We start from the raw sequence: 16,027 nt of genomic DNA on the forward strand, positions 1-16,027 counted from the left end.
CGCCAGCACCACATTTACGCAACGCCAGCCGATCAGAGCACCTGCAAACAATATAGCTAGTCCAGAAATAGACTTTATTGTGCCTGGACAATTGCCCCAGTCTGCATCAGCATATATGAGTAGTTCTTCTGGACCTTGTGGATGAAGAACTAGCCCATGATGTAGAGTACCCTTCAGGTATCTTAGCAGTCTTTTTAGTGCTTGGAAATGTTGCTGTGTAGGAGCTGATACAAACCTGCTCAGTATATTAATGGCACAAGCAACATCAGGTCTAGTCCACTGAGAAAGATACTGCACGCTGCCCACTACTGATTGATACATTTCGATCACAAGGTGGACTTTCTACACTTGCAGTTTGCATGAAATTAGGGACCATAGGTGTTTTGCAACCTTTGCACTCATTCATATTGCACCTCTCTAACAACTCTACTATTTTCTGTGCCTGGTGCAATTTGTACCCTCCAGGAGTGGGTATTACATTCACTCCGAGATATTTGCTAATGGGACCAAGGGTTCTTAGAGTGAGGTGTTTCCTTTATTAATACCTCCTCAATTTTCTGTTGAGTCTTAGCCATAACAATTAGATCATCCACAAACACTGTCACAAGTATCTGGTTCTCTCCATTATCTTTTATATACAGACATGGGTCCGCCTTAGATGCTGTGAACCCAATGTCTTTTAGACGGGAATCTAAACAGACATTCCACTGGTGAGGGCTTTGCCTCAGCCCATATATGGCTTTATGTAGACATAATACTTGCCCTTCTTGAAGGCTTTGAAATCCTTCAGGCTCTTGCATATACAACATTATCCCCTCCTCCAATGGGGCGTGTAAAAATGCTGTTTCTATATCTACATGCATGGTTTGCCAACCACGCCTGGCAGCATAAACCAAAACAGTTCTAAAGGTTTCAGCTCGAACAGTGGGTGAGAATATCTCATCATAGTCCTGAGCTATCTGGCTAAATCCCTTCGCCACCAACCTTGCCTTATAGACCGGTGCTTCTCCAGTCTGGCTCTGTTTTAGTTTAAACACCCAGCGAGTGCCAATCACTTTCTTGCCCTGGGGAAGTGTTGCAGCTGAAAATACAGCATGCTTTCTCACAGATTCCATTTCAGCCTTCATGGCCTCCTCCCAGCGCATCCTCTCAGTTTTAGGGAGCTTCTGAACTTGGGAGTAATCCCAGGGCTCCGGCCCTACTGTCTGACACATTGAAATTGACTCGGGCACATAACGATCAGGGGGTTTTGTCACTCGTGTGGTTCTGCGTAAGACAGGTGAAACAGGACCCTGTGTAGTTATTTCAGTTTCCTGCCTACTTTCAATTTTGGGTTCACGTAGTCCCTCTTCTCTCCTACTCTGTTGTACCTGTTGTCTAGGTGACACCCCTCTAGGTGATTGAGAAGCATTCTCCCTTTCATTAATCCCAGTTGCGAGAGGTATAAACACAGAGGGAGTTTGTTCTACTGAAGTCCACTTAGGGTTATAAAATTTCACAGACCTGGATATTATTAACTTGCCTGTCTTGGTCATTAACCTATACCCCTTACTTCCAGGTTCATAACCTAGCAGGCTGAGCTCTGGGAGCTCGCTTTCTGCTCCTTCTCTGCACCAGTACTTCCCCACATGTACCAAATGGGTATAAATGTTTTAAAGAGGGAGATTCCCCATGTAACATTTGATAGGGAGTCATTCCAACTATAGAGGAATAGGTGCGATTAAAGACATAGCAGGCACATTTTGCAGCCTCTGCCCAATAGCCGTAAGGAAGTTGGCTATCTGTTAGAAGAGCACGTATCTTGGTCTGCAACGTTCTGCCATATCTTTCCGCAACACCATTCTCCTGAGGACAGTTAGGATTTGATAAATGATGGTGTACACCTTTCCTCTCCAGCCAAGTCATAAAAGGTTCATTCAGATATTCAGTGCCACGATCTGTTTGCAGACTAATTAGCTTGTGGCCAAACCTACGTTCTGCATAAGCCGCCCATCTTTTAAACGTAGAAAACACCTGTGTGTTAGACCTTAGTGGAAAATAGAACATATATTTTGAATATCTGTCAAGCACAAGCAGTAGGAACCTGGCACCACCAATAGATTTATCCATGGGTCCGATTAGATCTGAGTCAACAAGCTCTAGGGGTTTACTAGCTACCCGCTCACTCCTATTTGCCACAGAAGCTGCTGTTATATTAACCTTTTTACAAACAGCACAATCTAGGAACTCTTTACAAGGGGTTAAATTCAAGCCCTTTGAATGCAAAACAGCCTTAAAGCTTGGATGTCCTAAGGACCTATGCAAGACATGGATGCAACCATGATGCTTAGGGTGGATAGCATGTGTAACATGTGCCTCAGCCCTAGGCTGGACAACAAACAGGCCATCTTTTTCAATTCCCAGCATACATTTCTTCCCTTGTTTGGACACTGTGCAATGCTTTCCAGCAAAAACAATATAATAGCCCTTTTTGCACAACGCTGATACACTGAGCAAACTGTGTTGTAAATCCGGAGCATATAGGACCCCTTCCAAAGGTTCACACAGTTCTGGCAAGCGAACCACCCCACATCCTTCCACAGGAGAGGACAGCCCATCCGCCAATACCACGTAAGACCTATCAGGTGATCCTAAAATGGAAAAAACACTCTTAGAATTTGCTACGTGCTCAGTTGCACCACTGTCCAATATCCATACAATGGAGGTTGACTCCTTTTCAGTTGCATGTACCAGAGAAATCTCTGGTCTATGTTTGCCACGTGGCCCTTGCCTTCAAGGCTTCCTGGAGCCCCTCCTCGCAGGGCAGGCCCTTTGTAAATGATCCTCCGCGCCACAGGAAAAACACTTCCTCACATAGTGTAGTGCAGGCATGGGGGAGGACACACCCATACCGCAGGTTGCACCTGCAGAAACAGGGGTAGACGTAGTCCTTTCTCTGGAGTTGTTTTCCAGACGTCGCTCATGCTCCTGCTGCAGCCGGCCAGTGATGTAAGCAAGAGTCAATTGAGCCTCTGGTAAACATTCCAAGGCAGTGACCAAATGGTCAAAGGTCTGATCCAAGGAAGATAACACAATATAGGCTTTCTGCACCTCTGGAAAAATCATATTTTGCTCCTGCAACCTCAGGAACAAGTTCTTCATGTAGAGCATGTGCTCTGTAACACTGGCTCCTGCCCGCATCCGAGCACGATACAACTGCCGTGTGAGAGCAATTTTTGAGGCCACAGTTGTTTGCACATGAATCTGTCTCAAGGTCTCCCAACACACAGCTGCAGAGGCGATTCCACGAACATGCACAATCTGACTCTCTCCCACACATAACACAATGGTAGCCAGCGCATGTTCCACCAACCTCCTTTCAGCAGCGTCCGGTTGGGGTGGGGGGTTCTCCACCACAGTTCATAGCCCCTCCTTACGTAGGAACATTTCCACATGGGTAGCCCAGGTGAGGTAATTTGCCTCATGGAGCTTTACAATAGGAAAGCCTGTCGAAGCCATCTCGGTGCCAGCAGCCTGCATTCCGTCTTATAGCAACAGCAGATAAGACTCACACTTCCAGGCAGCAAATGAAAACAGGAACGACCTTGGAAACATCAACAGCCTGGGCCCATAACCTGTTGCGGGAGGTTTGGGTGTGTGTAGGAGTCTCCAGTAGAGCAAAATCAAAAGGCAGCACAACAGAAACTCGAGGCTGATGTCCAAGGCAATCTCTCAGAAGGCAAAGAGGCACTTGACACGAGAGTTAGGTTCCATCACCAAGATATATTATATACAAGGATATTTACAGCAACACTGGTCAGTCATACAGCAACACACATATACGGCATCCTGATTCCTATTCCTTAACACTCACCACCCTACACGCGCACCCTCACTCACCGTTGAGTGTTTGTCTGCGGCCTTGTTATATGCACAAGGCACACCCACAATCAGCTGCACAGAGTCAGCAATTAGGAATAGCTGCTGCCTGTTATTTGTTACAAACAGACTATTCACCGTAGCGTTTGTTGCATTCCCTCCTGTGCACAGGACCTGAGTGATTTCCTGGGTTCAGACCTTAACAGGGAGCCTCACTGCATTGTGCAAGCAGTCCCTCCCTCTCCTCTTTGGAGTCATTCCAGGCCACTAGAGCAGGGGTGTCCAAACATTTTGGCAGAAGGGCCACATCATCTCTCTGACACTGTGTCAGGGGCCGGGAAAGAAAGAATTAATTTACAATTTAAAATTTGAATAAATTTACATAAATGAATATATTAGAGATGGAACTTATATGAATGAATGACGGTCTTGGAATAGCTCAAAGTCTATAAAAAGCCTTGCACAAAGCAAGGCCAGCCTTTCCTTCACTACCACTGTTGCATCACAGACATGAAACAGCGAGTAGTGGAGGGATCCCTCATCCCACAGCTCAGATGAGAGGTCAAACAGTTGTCCTCATGCTGAGAGCAGCTGCATTGGGCCAGTGCAGGCTTCAGCAAGTCTCTAAGGGCCAGAGGCTCATTGGAGACTGGGGGCTCCCCTAGGGCCTGATTGGGAGCCTCCGAGGGCCGCAAGTAGCCCCCAGGCCGGGGTTTGGGCACCCCTGCACTAGAGCATACACTTCCATTTTGCTCTAGTGGATTGGAATGGCTCCATAGGGGAGGAAGATGGGCTGCTTGCACAGCGCAGTAAGGCTCCTTGCAAAACTTAGTGCTTTGCACCCCCTCTACCTATGCTTTTGTGTTGGGTCACTCTTCTCATGCGAGCATTACTCTTGCATACTTTAAAGACTCCTAGGGGTCGTAGAAACCTTTCAGTGCTTGCAAGCTAAGCTATAAAGTTTGCCTGTGTAGTATCTGTCCTCATGATGTGTCCAGCATATTGCCTTATCTTGAGTCACTCTCCATGTAAAGTGGTTGGAGAGAAGGAAAGGTCTACAGATTTATCACAGTAATTAAACCTGAACAAAGACAAACACCAAGTCAGTGGATTTCCATTCAGCCAGGTAGGTGTGTGGTAGATACAAAAAACCCCAGAGCAGAAAAGGATGCAATTTCATTCCAGGTGATAAATAGACAGTATCTTCTCTTCCTATGTGGTGCATCACAATGCAACAAATAAATTGCTTCCATGAAAGATTAGCATAGAGGATTAATGAGCATTGATAATAAGGCACAGCTGTACAATTTATACTGGGGATATGGGGCACTCATTGAGGGCATGCTTAGGAATGTAGAAAGCTGCCTTATACTGAGCCAGACCATTTAGTTCAGTGTTGTCTTCACTGACTGGCAGCTGCTCTATAAGAACATAGAGCTCTATAAGAACATCAGGCCAAGGGCCCATCTAGTCCAGCTTCCTGTATCTCACAGTTGCCCACCAAATGCCCCAGGGAGCACACAAGACAACAGATGCAACCTTCGTCCTGGTGCCCTCCCCTGCATCTGGCAATCAGAGGCAGCTTGCCTCTAAAACCAAAAGCTTGCACCTCTTGGAGGTGTTGTCCTCCACCCTATCTAGAGATGTCAAAGACTGAACCTGAACCCTTCTACCTGATCTTCTTCAATCATGTATTCCTTCCCCTTTTTTCTGATCAGAAGGAAACAAAAAAAAATCATCCTTCTGGGTGTTCCATTGCTTATGGAGACTTGACCAAGTGGTACCTTGTAGCCATAAAATGACATCATCGATCACAGGTCACAGAGAGTAGTCATGTCACCAGAACCACAGTGGTTGCCTTTCATGTGCCTAGCTGTGAATCTTCAGATGTTGAACAATCAAAGGATGACAGCAAGTGGTGGCATAAGTGCACATGTGACTCAGCCCATGTTCATGTGAAGCAAGGCGGAAAGGCTCCTCAAAAGAAACCAATAATGGCTTCTGAAACCCTTTGAAGAATTTTTCAGAAGCATTTTAAACACTTTTCTGAACCCAGAACATTTTCACCAGCTGAATCTCATGCTTAAATATTACTGCTAGGATTATAAGACCATCTAAGTAAACACATGGTGCTTTTTGGACTAATATTGGCAAAGAAGACAGGTTATTTGCCTCAAGAAACCTACAACCTACTTTAAAAAAAAATTATGTGTTTATGAAACTGGTGGCATTTTTACTGCTAGATTCTGCTATTTTTAATTACGTTATCCAATGTATCAGTGTTGTAGCTAGAACTGTGCGAAGCACTAAGTTTTGCAGGGAGCCTCACCACAGAGTGCAAGCGCCCCCCCACCCGGAGCCATTCTGGGGATCGAGAGCAAGACGGAGCCATATGCCTGCAATGGCTCCAAAGGGGGGGGCGCTTACACACCATAGTAGCTCCCTGCAAAACTTAGTGCTTTGCATCCCCTCTAGCTATGCCACTGCAATTATTTGATTCACCATTTTTGTTCTGCCACGGTAAGTCCATAAAGCCTTCAGGTTGTCTTATGCCATCAAACCAACAGAGTTCTTCATAATCACTAACTAAAATTATTTTTAGTACTGGGGTCTGTTGATTTTTTTGTGATCTTAAAGTCTTGCGGTTACATGTAAAGACCATGCAATGCAAGTCAGTTGGTGTGTAAATTCGTACATTTTTATTTTTTGATGGCGAAGTTGTGCCAATGTGGAAAATGGTTACAGGGATTTTAGTGTCTAAAAGACTTTGCAAGTGCTACAGATGAAAGTGACATAACTGCTGGGAGAGACAGTATGCTTTTTACCTGGCTGTGACCCCAGTATGTCAAATGTGTGTGTGATGTGTCTTTTTATCATAGTATCATTTGTCCTGCCTTAGAAATCTCATTTCAGATGAGATAGTGTAGCATTGGCAATGCTGATTTTGTCAGACCCCATAGTATTTCTCCATTAGAGATGAAAGATCCAATTGTGGCAAGCTCAGGAAACAAGAAAAGAACTGGATCTGCATAAATCAGGGTTTTTTTTAAATTTGTAAGAATAAAATTCATATCATAAATAGTCCTCAGCATAACACCTGATTTTTTTTTATTGCCCTATTTTATTGCTAAGTAACTCAGAAGTCCCTCCAGGCACAAAATAAAATAAACGAAACGATAATCTTATATGAAAATAGGTGGAACATTTAGAAAAGCTTTCCGAATGACCTTCGGAAGCTAGATACAGAACTCCTGGGAGATAGCTCTGTAAACAGGACGGACTGTTCACAGAACGAAATGCCAACTCTCCTGTCACTGTGGGGACTTAATCATTTCAGTACCCAAACTTTGTAAATAGCAAGGTTTGCCACCAGACAGTAGCTCCCTCCAGCATCCCATGAGAATGCCAATTTACAGCTACCTATACCATTCGTGATTCCCCCCCCCCCTTTTATGTTCTGAATACATCGCGGTATATACAGTTTGATGAATTGTATCTAAAACCTTTCTTCCCCCCCCAACACCTGCATGTCATAATTTCATCAGATCTTTGCTGATCCAGTGACAGATTAAGCATAAAATGGATGGCTAAGAAAATAAAAATGTGTGTGTGTGTGATATGTATGTATGTATGTATGTAGCACACAGGCACACACAGACATGAACAAGCAAAGGCAGAATACTTCATACTGCAACGTCCTACTTTCCAGCTGGGTCATTCTTTTCACTGGAAAATATTTGCATCCTTGCATGGAACTATGCGTATGTTTAAAATATTTAAATTCCATTTTTCTTTAAGCAGGGTTGTTTTATATACTACTAATAATATTAAATACATAAAACACACACACACCCCATGCATACAGATTATATCAATGAAGCAGACTTGACACTTCCTGGAGAGTAAACCCCATTGAAAACAATGATACTTCTGAGTAAGAACACATAGGATTGTGCTACTAGTTAACTTTAACTTCTCGTGTTTGTTCAAAAGCTTCTTTACAAAGTTCTTTCCGTGTCTTCTTGAACATAGTAGGAAGAATCAGATGAGTCACTCTAGGAAGGGATTTCTGGAGAACCAAGGTCTCCATTGTGAAGGCTCCTCCATATCACTCTGCTCTTTACCAGTGTTGAAGATTCATGAGGAGTTGGCACCAGAATAAGGGCTTCTCTGATTAACAGCCCATTGCTGAGCTGCCTGGTGCAGTGGGCTGAAGTGGCACCAAAAATGGCTGCCATTGCATCCTGTGCACTCCAGGCAGCTGCCACCTCCTCCTCAGCAGAAGGGGACAAAAGTCCTCTTCCACTGGGTAAAGCGAGTAGCTCCGCAATGGGGCTACTCAATTCTACGATGACCCGAAGGTCGGTGTACAATGAAGATGCTCTGTGTCAGGTGGCCCAGCCCGACATAGTGGCTCTGGATCAGGTGGAGCAAAGCTCCACCAATACCACCTCCCTCCCACCCTGCTCTCTCCCCCAGCATGTCTCCTCCTTGCTTTCTCTCTGCCCTCCGTCTGTCTCCTCCCACCCCAGAACATCTCCTCCCTGCCTATCCCCATTCCCCCACCTACCTCTCTGCTGCTCAGTGATCCATGCAACCACCAAGCAGTGAAGCTCCGGTGTTCCACCAGCACTACCCCAGCGCCGGCCAGAGCTGGGCTAGCACAGACGGAGCACCGGCTCTAGGGCCCACAAATGTGCCCTACGGCATGTTTGCAACAGTGCGCGCCAGTGGTGAGCCGGTGTGTGAAGACTAGGTTTGGGCCCTAACAGTCCTTACTAAATTCCAACATGGTGATACAGCACAAGCTATACTTTCCCGCAGGGGAATTTGGGCTGCTGGAGATCTCTTTCTAGGCTGAGGAGATCTCTTTCTAGCCTCTTTTCTAGGCTGAGGAGGCCCTTATGAGGAAAGGCTACAGCATTTGGGCCTCCTCAGCCTAGAAAAGAGGTGACTAAAGGGGGACATGACTGAGATATACAAAACTATGCATGGGAAGGATGGAGTGAATAGAGAGATGCTCTTTTACCTCTCACACAATACCAGAACCAGGGGACATCCACTAAAATTGAGTGTTGGGAGGGTTAGACCAGACAAAAGAAAATATTTCTTTACTCAGCGTGTGGTTGGTCTGTGGAACTCCTTGCCACAGGATGTGGTGATGGCGTCTAGCCTGGATGCCTTTAAAAGGGGATTGGACAAGTTTCTGGAGGAAAAATCCATTACGGGGTACAAGCCATGATGTGTATGCGCAACCTCCTGATTTTAGAAATGGGCTATGTCAGAATGCCAGATGCAAGGGAGGGCACCAGGATGCAGGTCTCTTGTTATCTGGTGTGCTCCCTGGGGCATTTGGTGGGGCTACTGTGAGATACAGGAAGCTGGACTAGATGGGCCTTTGGCCTGATCCAGCGGGGCTGTTCTTATGTTCTTATGACACGAGGCCTCTCAACTCTGCAAAATGAGTAGCCCCATTGTGGGGTCTGCGCCCCTTCCCTCGAGAAGACACTGGCACCTGCCTGGCATGTATAGGATGCAGTGGCAGTCAGGTAGCTCAGGATTGGGCTGTGAGAAAAGAAATCCATACCTTTTTGAGTGTTATGAGTGAAGCGCCCTTTCATTCTTAATCCAGGAAGAAATCGGTGCCCTTGAGTATCCAAAAATGAGAGAAACACTTTGCTGGAGGACTTCCACTGAGTCATCGCCAACCGTAAGCCCGACCGTAGCATTGTCCCAATAAAAATGCCGAAGTACTTCTCACCAACTCTATCACTCTAATTAAGGGATGAATTATTTAAAGGCCATGCTGTCGCTTTTTGCTGATTAAATACCTTTGATTTTACATCAGTCACTGTGGAAGCCAAGTGATGGTTACATTTCAAATAAAGTGAATTGGCTCGAACCCATAGCAATTAGCTGAGACTTATTTCTTTCTGTGTGAATGAGGAACAGGCGTCTTTAACTGAACAGGTTTTGTCTTAAAGTTTTCCTGCCTTGGTGTATAAACACTCAAGACTTGAGTTGATACACAAGGCCAAAAGCTGCCACCTAATCCTATGAAACCCCATAGCTGACCCCTGTGTGGCCCCTCAGTCTGAGGTGTTCCTAGACTGTTTCCTTGCTGTTAAACCACCACAGTTTTGACCAGTCACCTCGGAATCCAGCTCACATCTGAATGAGTTCACATTGGAATCCAGAAATAAGTCCATTTGTTTTTTAGCAATTGACCTTTGTCAACACCCTAGCTTCCTTTATTTTAGATTAGATTACTTTATTGTCATTGTACTTAATGCACAACAAAAGTTGATGCACCATAGAGATACAGACATTAAAAAAACTGTATACAACAATCACTCACATCAGTCACATTTTCTACTTGTGCGTTCAGTGGGCTCACCATTTCTGCAGATTTCTCATCCATGGATTTAACCTTCCACTTATGGAAAATCTGTTTTAAGGAAAACAAATTCACGCACCATGCTGTAGCCTTCTACCATTTCACAGCTCTCTCTGCAGCATCCACAAGTTCAGGCAATTTGCACAAGTTTCTCAATCTGCACAATTGCAGGCAATGTATGCAAATTTATTCAACTTATGCAAGTTTACACAATATAAACAAACTCACACAATTTCCACAATTTTACACCATTTTGTCAGTGTGAATTGCAGACTTGAGCATCCATGGATTTTGGTAGCTGCACAGGGTCCCAAAACTAAACCCTCATGGATATCAAGAGCCACTGTACTACATTGCCACTTCGAAACAGCCTTCTCCTGTGTTATCCAAAATCAGCAGTTCCCCAATTGGGGATCGGTTGTGACCCAATTGTTTGCTGGTTCATGATATCGACTGAGAGCCCAATCCTGAGGTCTGCGGCATGGCTCTGCACCACGGACCTCAGTCTCAAACGTGCCGTAAGGCGCGTTTGCGGGGTTCCCGCCAGAGCTATCCCAGAGAGGCCGGCGGTCACTGGGTTCTGCAGTTCCGTGGTCCCCTGGACCGCCAGGCTGTGGAACGGGAGGCAGGGGCATGGCCAGGGGCGTGGGGGAGGCGTTCCACGGAGGGGGAGGCATGGCCGGGGGCATGGGGGAGGCATGTCGGAGGCGGGGGAGAAGCAGATCCACAGAGCTGAGCTCCACAGGATCCTAGACGTTCGTGCAGGGCTACTCGCCCTACATGAGCACCTTTACTTTAGCGGCGACCTTTTGGTCACCACTAAAGTGAATAACCCCATTGTGGGGCTGATTCCCTTACTCAGGGGAAGGGGATGAACATCTCCTTCTCCCGAGGAGCCTCCTGCGATAGCACGGGAGGCGCAATCCCTCCGTGGAGCCACCAGGTACAGGAGCTCCGGGCAGCTCGGGATTGGGCTGTGAGCAGATTAGGCTATGTGCATCAAGGATTAAACAAGCTTCTACTTGTGGGGGGGGCACCACTGCCCAATCACCATTATAACTGTACCCCTTGGCATTTATATATCAGTTAGCAACCTCCAGAGCCTCTGTAAAGTTTGAGAACCACTGTCCTAAATAAGGGCACCATCCTATGCATTCTACTCAGAAGTAAGTCCTCTTTTGTTCAATGGGGCTTACTCTCAGGAAAGTGTGGTTAGAATTGCAGCCTAAATGAGTAAAAGACCATTACTAGGAAGTTCCGAAGCACATGTATCTCAAAACGCATAGTATCTATCTTCTTTAATTAGTTTTAATTAAATTAGTTTCTAATTAAACAAATCAATTTAATTAAGTAAACAAATTAAACAAATTAGTTTAATTAATGTTAAATGTTGCTTCTGAAATGAAATAACCTGATTTGTATTTTATATTCTTGTGCACTGCCTCGGACGCCTGGTTTGCAAGAGGAGACATGGGATATAAATATTTTAAATAAATAAATGGAGCCTGTGCGAAGAAGAGTGCAATATCGAGGAATTTTTTTCCCCCATAAATTGCAGACACATGGCATTCTCTTTCTGGGAATAACGTGACCTATTGCTCCAGCCATTGGAACATTTATTTTCTATCTCTGTGGTGATTTGAAGAAAAAAAATATATCCCTAGCAATAGTTAAGGACGAGTTAATTGAGAGCAGTAGTTTTTACAGGGTACTCTGCAGAACCCTGGGGTTCTTTGAAAGCTTCTCAGAAACTCTTCACTGAGAAGTTCAGTAATAGCTTCTTTGAAAGGCAACTTTCCTAAAGCAATCAATTCTCCCCCCCCCCCCGCCCCAATAATGTGCTCCTGTCAGGAGTTATTAGATCATGCTGTAGGTACAGTTTGATTGCACATGGAACAGCACTGGTTAGCGCACTGCATGACACTTTCCAGGATCTTCTTCAGCACGAAGCAGACAAATCAAGTGGAGAGGGTTCTTTGAAAATAAGAAGTTTGAACACTACTGATCTAGATCATAGATATTTTAGTTGTACAGTAGTACCAAAAATGGGACCCTTGGAAAGCTTCCTCACTTATCCTGTTTTCATCTTTCAGGAAAAGAAGAAGGTGGCTGGTCTAAGGAAATAATGGGTATTGAGAAATGTTGGGAAAATTCTTCCAACTTATTTGATCTTACATACCCCCAGTTTGTTAACTACCCATCAGCAATGAGGCTTTTTTTCTTTTTTTCTTTTTAGCACATTAGAAATAAATGTGCCATTGGGCTAGATTGTGATTACTGCCTTCCTCCTGCTGCTCCGAATGAAAAGAGTAGCTCAGACAATTAGTAGCTGAAAGCCCAGAACTCACTGTACCGGCAAAGCATTTTGTGTCTTGGAGCGGTGACAATGACTTTCTATTATGGCGCTAACCTTGACATTTCTGCATTTAGAGCTAGCCCTGACAAGACTGTCAGGAAACTGACAGCCTGGCGAAGCTGCCTCACAGCTAATGTTGGGTGTCAAAAGTTCAGCAGCGTCAAAGAGCCAGGGGAAAAAAAATGGGGTGGAGAAGATGAGTTAATGGAAGTAAGGAATATGGAATCTAACAATTGAGATGGAGCATTCTACTCCTGTCAGAGTTCAATAAGTAGGCTTTTCTGTAGGCTTGGGTGATGGACTATTTCATGCCATACATCCTTGGTCAACAACTAATTTTTAACGGGAGGCCTATTTTGAATGGAGCAGGAGTAAAAAGTAACATTTATTCTACCCATGGACTCTCCAGTATCACCTTGAGGCACAACCTAAAGCAGGGATATCAAACTCGTTTCATACAGAAAGCCGAACTTAGAATTCATGGTGCCTTCTGAGGGCCGGAAGTGACATCATTAAGCAGGAAGTGACATCATTTAGCAGATGATGGCCAGAAATAAGCTGTTTGTTCTCACATAGGGCTGAAGTTAGCATACATGGTGCCAGCAGACGGCCTAAAGTGACATCATTAAGCAGAAAGTGATATCATTAAGTAGAAGCATTTGGTGGGGCACTGTGAGATACAGGAAGCTGAATGAGATGGCATTTGACCTGATACAGCAGGGCTTTTCTTATGTTCTTACGTTCTTAAGATGATGGTCAGAGATAAGCTATTTGTTCTAACATGGGCTGAAGTTAGCATTCATGGTTCCTGCTGAGGTCCAGCAGTGACATGATTAACCCATTTTTGCCCAGCCCACAGGTGTGCGCATTTGGTCCCTGTTGCGTATATGCAACGTTGGGCAGAAATGGCTTAATCTGAAAGTGACAACTTTAAGCAGACGATGGCCAGAAACAAGCTATTTGTTCTCATGTAGGGCCAAAGTTAGCACTCATAGTGCTTACTGAGGTCCAGAAGTGACAACTTGCACTTTTGTCTGGTTAGGGACCAGAGTATGGAACAAAGTTCAAAATGGATGAATATCAGAGCATGGGCTTGTTTAGCTTGCAAATTTATTTTGGCCTGGGAAAAATGCAATTAGCTAATTATATAACACCTGCAAATGTGTATGAAACCTAAATAAACAGAAATTAAAAAAAAATAAAGACATTGATGAACGTCATGGGAAGTTGGATAAAATCAGACGAAAGAGGAAAGAATTTGGACAAAATTTATAACTGTGGTTTTAAATGAAAACAGCTGAAAAAGCAAAGTGAAGAAAGTCAAGAGCAGGGGGCTTCCAAACCTCAGCCAAGGGGCCAGATGCGGCCCGCAGCAAGCCTGTTTCCAGCCCACGGCCAACCTCTTGCCCGCTGAAAGCCTCTGGCCCACTCAACAGAACATAACCAGAACTGTGCTCTGATTATGTCTGGAGGGTGTTTTGAGGGCCAGAGAAGTTGAATGAACAAGCCCATTCATTCATTTATTCACTCATCTAAGTTCCATCTCTTATTTATATATTTATTTAAATTTTATGTTTAAATTGTTTTTCTGGTCCTCCACACCATGCCAGATATTTGATGCGGCCCTCTGGCAAAAAAGTTTGGAAACCCCTGATCAAGAGGATGATAGTCAAGATATTATCTACTTATTAACAGACATTCCTGGGGTGTCCTACAATACAGTTAGAATATGCTTCTAAAACCTAGATCTTAGAGTCTCTGACTGGGCAGGACTTCCTCTTTCTGGATGCCAGTGATGTCACATGTAGTGCCTGGCTTCTGTTGGCAGATGCAAGAGGATCTGGAGGTCAGAGAGGTTTACAAGCTTCTCCTCAATGTCCCAACCATTGCTAAATCTTTGGCCCGCAGCAGGTCTCACAGGAGATAACTCCATTCTGGAAATGGCTGCAAACCAATCAGATGTCAGAGGTTGGGACGGCTGCTGCACATTACCATCCCAAGCATGAAACCACCAGATGCAGCTGCATTGGCAGTAGATTGTGGGGGAGGTGACGGGTGGTGGATTTGGGATGCCCTTCATCCCGTGTCGGTAGCTGCCTTTCTTCACCCCACTGCAGACACGAGCCGCATTGACCAGCCTCCTTATCATTCTACTTGTGCAGTTTTTGCAAACCAAGTAGTGCTCAACCTCTGGCTTTATTTCCCAGGACATTTCTGGGTTTGTTAAAACTGCATAAGGAGCATGGTAAGGTTTTCTTTCTTTCTTTCTTTCTTTCTTTCTTTCTTTCTTTCTTTCTTTCTTTCTTTCTTTCTTTCTTTCTTTCTTTCTTTCTTTCTTTCTTTCTTTCTAATTCAGTTCGATATGCCAAAGGTAGTGGCATTTGGTGGTGCTCTAGGTCACACCACCTCTCCTGCTGCAACTTGCAGTGTCTGGTTCTTCTGGCAGTTCTAAAATGCCTAGTATCCGTGGGGGGGGGGGGTCTCAAACTAAGGACTCTGACCACAAGGCCCACACATCTCACCCTCTATGCTGCTCAACTGCCAGTATGTTCTCTGCTGGGCTAAGGTTCAACCAGTGGGTTCTGACTGTGATTTAAAATGCCTTTTCCTTGAAAATTTCTTTTTTTAACCTGTTGAATTTCTGAATTGTGGATTGTCACTTCTGAAATTCAGACTGAGCTACAGAACGCACACTATCAAAAATGTGTACATTATCATTGTTAGTGGCTCACTTTTCCACAAGAATGTTTGCCTAAAGCAACTTAGGAAAGAAAGACTCAAAGAGGAATCAAGGAGTAGCCAACATCCATGGTGGGTATATCTTACTGAGAACTAAAATCTTAAATATTACATTTGTAACTTGGCACTGTCCTTCCTGGTAGTTGCTAGCAATGGCCATTTATTTTAGCTGCAAATACCCTCACCACAACAAAACAGGATGAGGTTGCATCATGGTGAGGGACTTCTGGTAATAGGAATCAGAGCTGCTAGCAACCATCCAGAAAGTTCACTAAGGGTGCAATCCTAGCCCCTTATGTCAGTACTTTCCAGCACTGACATAAGGGGAATGCAGTTTTGAGGGAAGGGAACAAACATTCCCTTACTTTAAGGAGGCCTCCATGAGTGACACCCAACTGCAGGATGCAGCACACGTCCCATCGGCACTGCTTTGCCAGTGCTGGAAAGCACTGACATAAGGGGTTAGGATTGCACCCTAAGCGGTTTACAGAGAAAATCAAATGCCTAATGGCTCCCTGTCCCCACTGGTAAGTCTAGTGGCCCTTGCTGTCCCACCCATCCACCAAATGATCGTCCCATGTGCCATCTTCAAATGGGGTGTAGAAATTGGCTCAGTGCTGTAAGACGGTGTGATTCACAGCACATAAAATAGAAATGATTGCTTGTTCATTTACAGA

At 44.8% G+C, this 16,027-nt stretch overlaps 1 protein-coding gene across 1 annotated transcript in view; it reads left to right on the top strand.

Moving 5' to 3' along the window:
- Positions 1-16,027, top strand: part of CNTN5 (contactin 5) — a 278,579-nt gene that overhangs the window by 66,960 nt on the left and 195,592 nt on the right. The window lies entirely within an intron of this gene.

The sequence above is a fragment of the Tiliqua scincoides genome, chromosome 3 (genome assembly GCF_035046505.1).
Source record: "Tiliqua scincoides isolate rTilSci1 chromosome 3, rTilSci1.hap2, whole genome shotgun sequence".
Classification (NCBI taxonomy): domain Eukaryota; kingdom Metazoa; phylum Chordata; class Lepidosauria; order Squamata; family Scincidae; genus Tiliqua; species Tiliqua scincoides.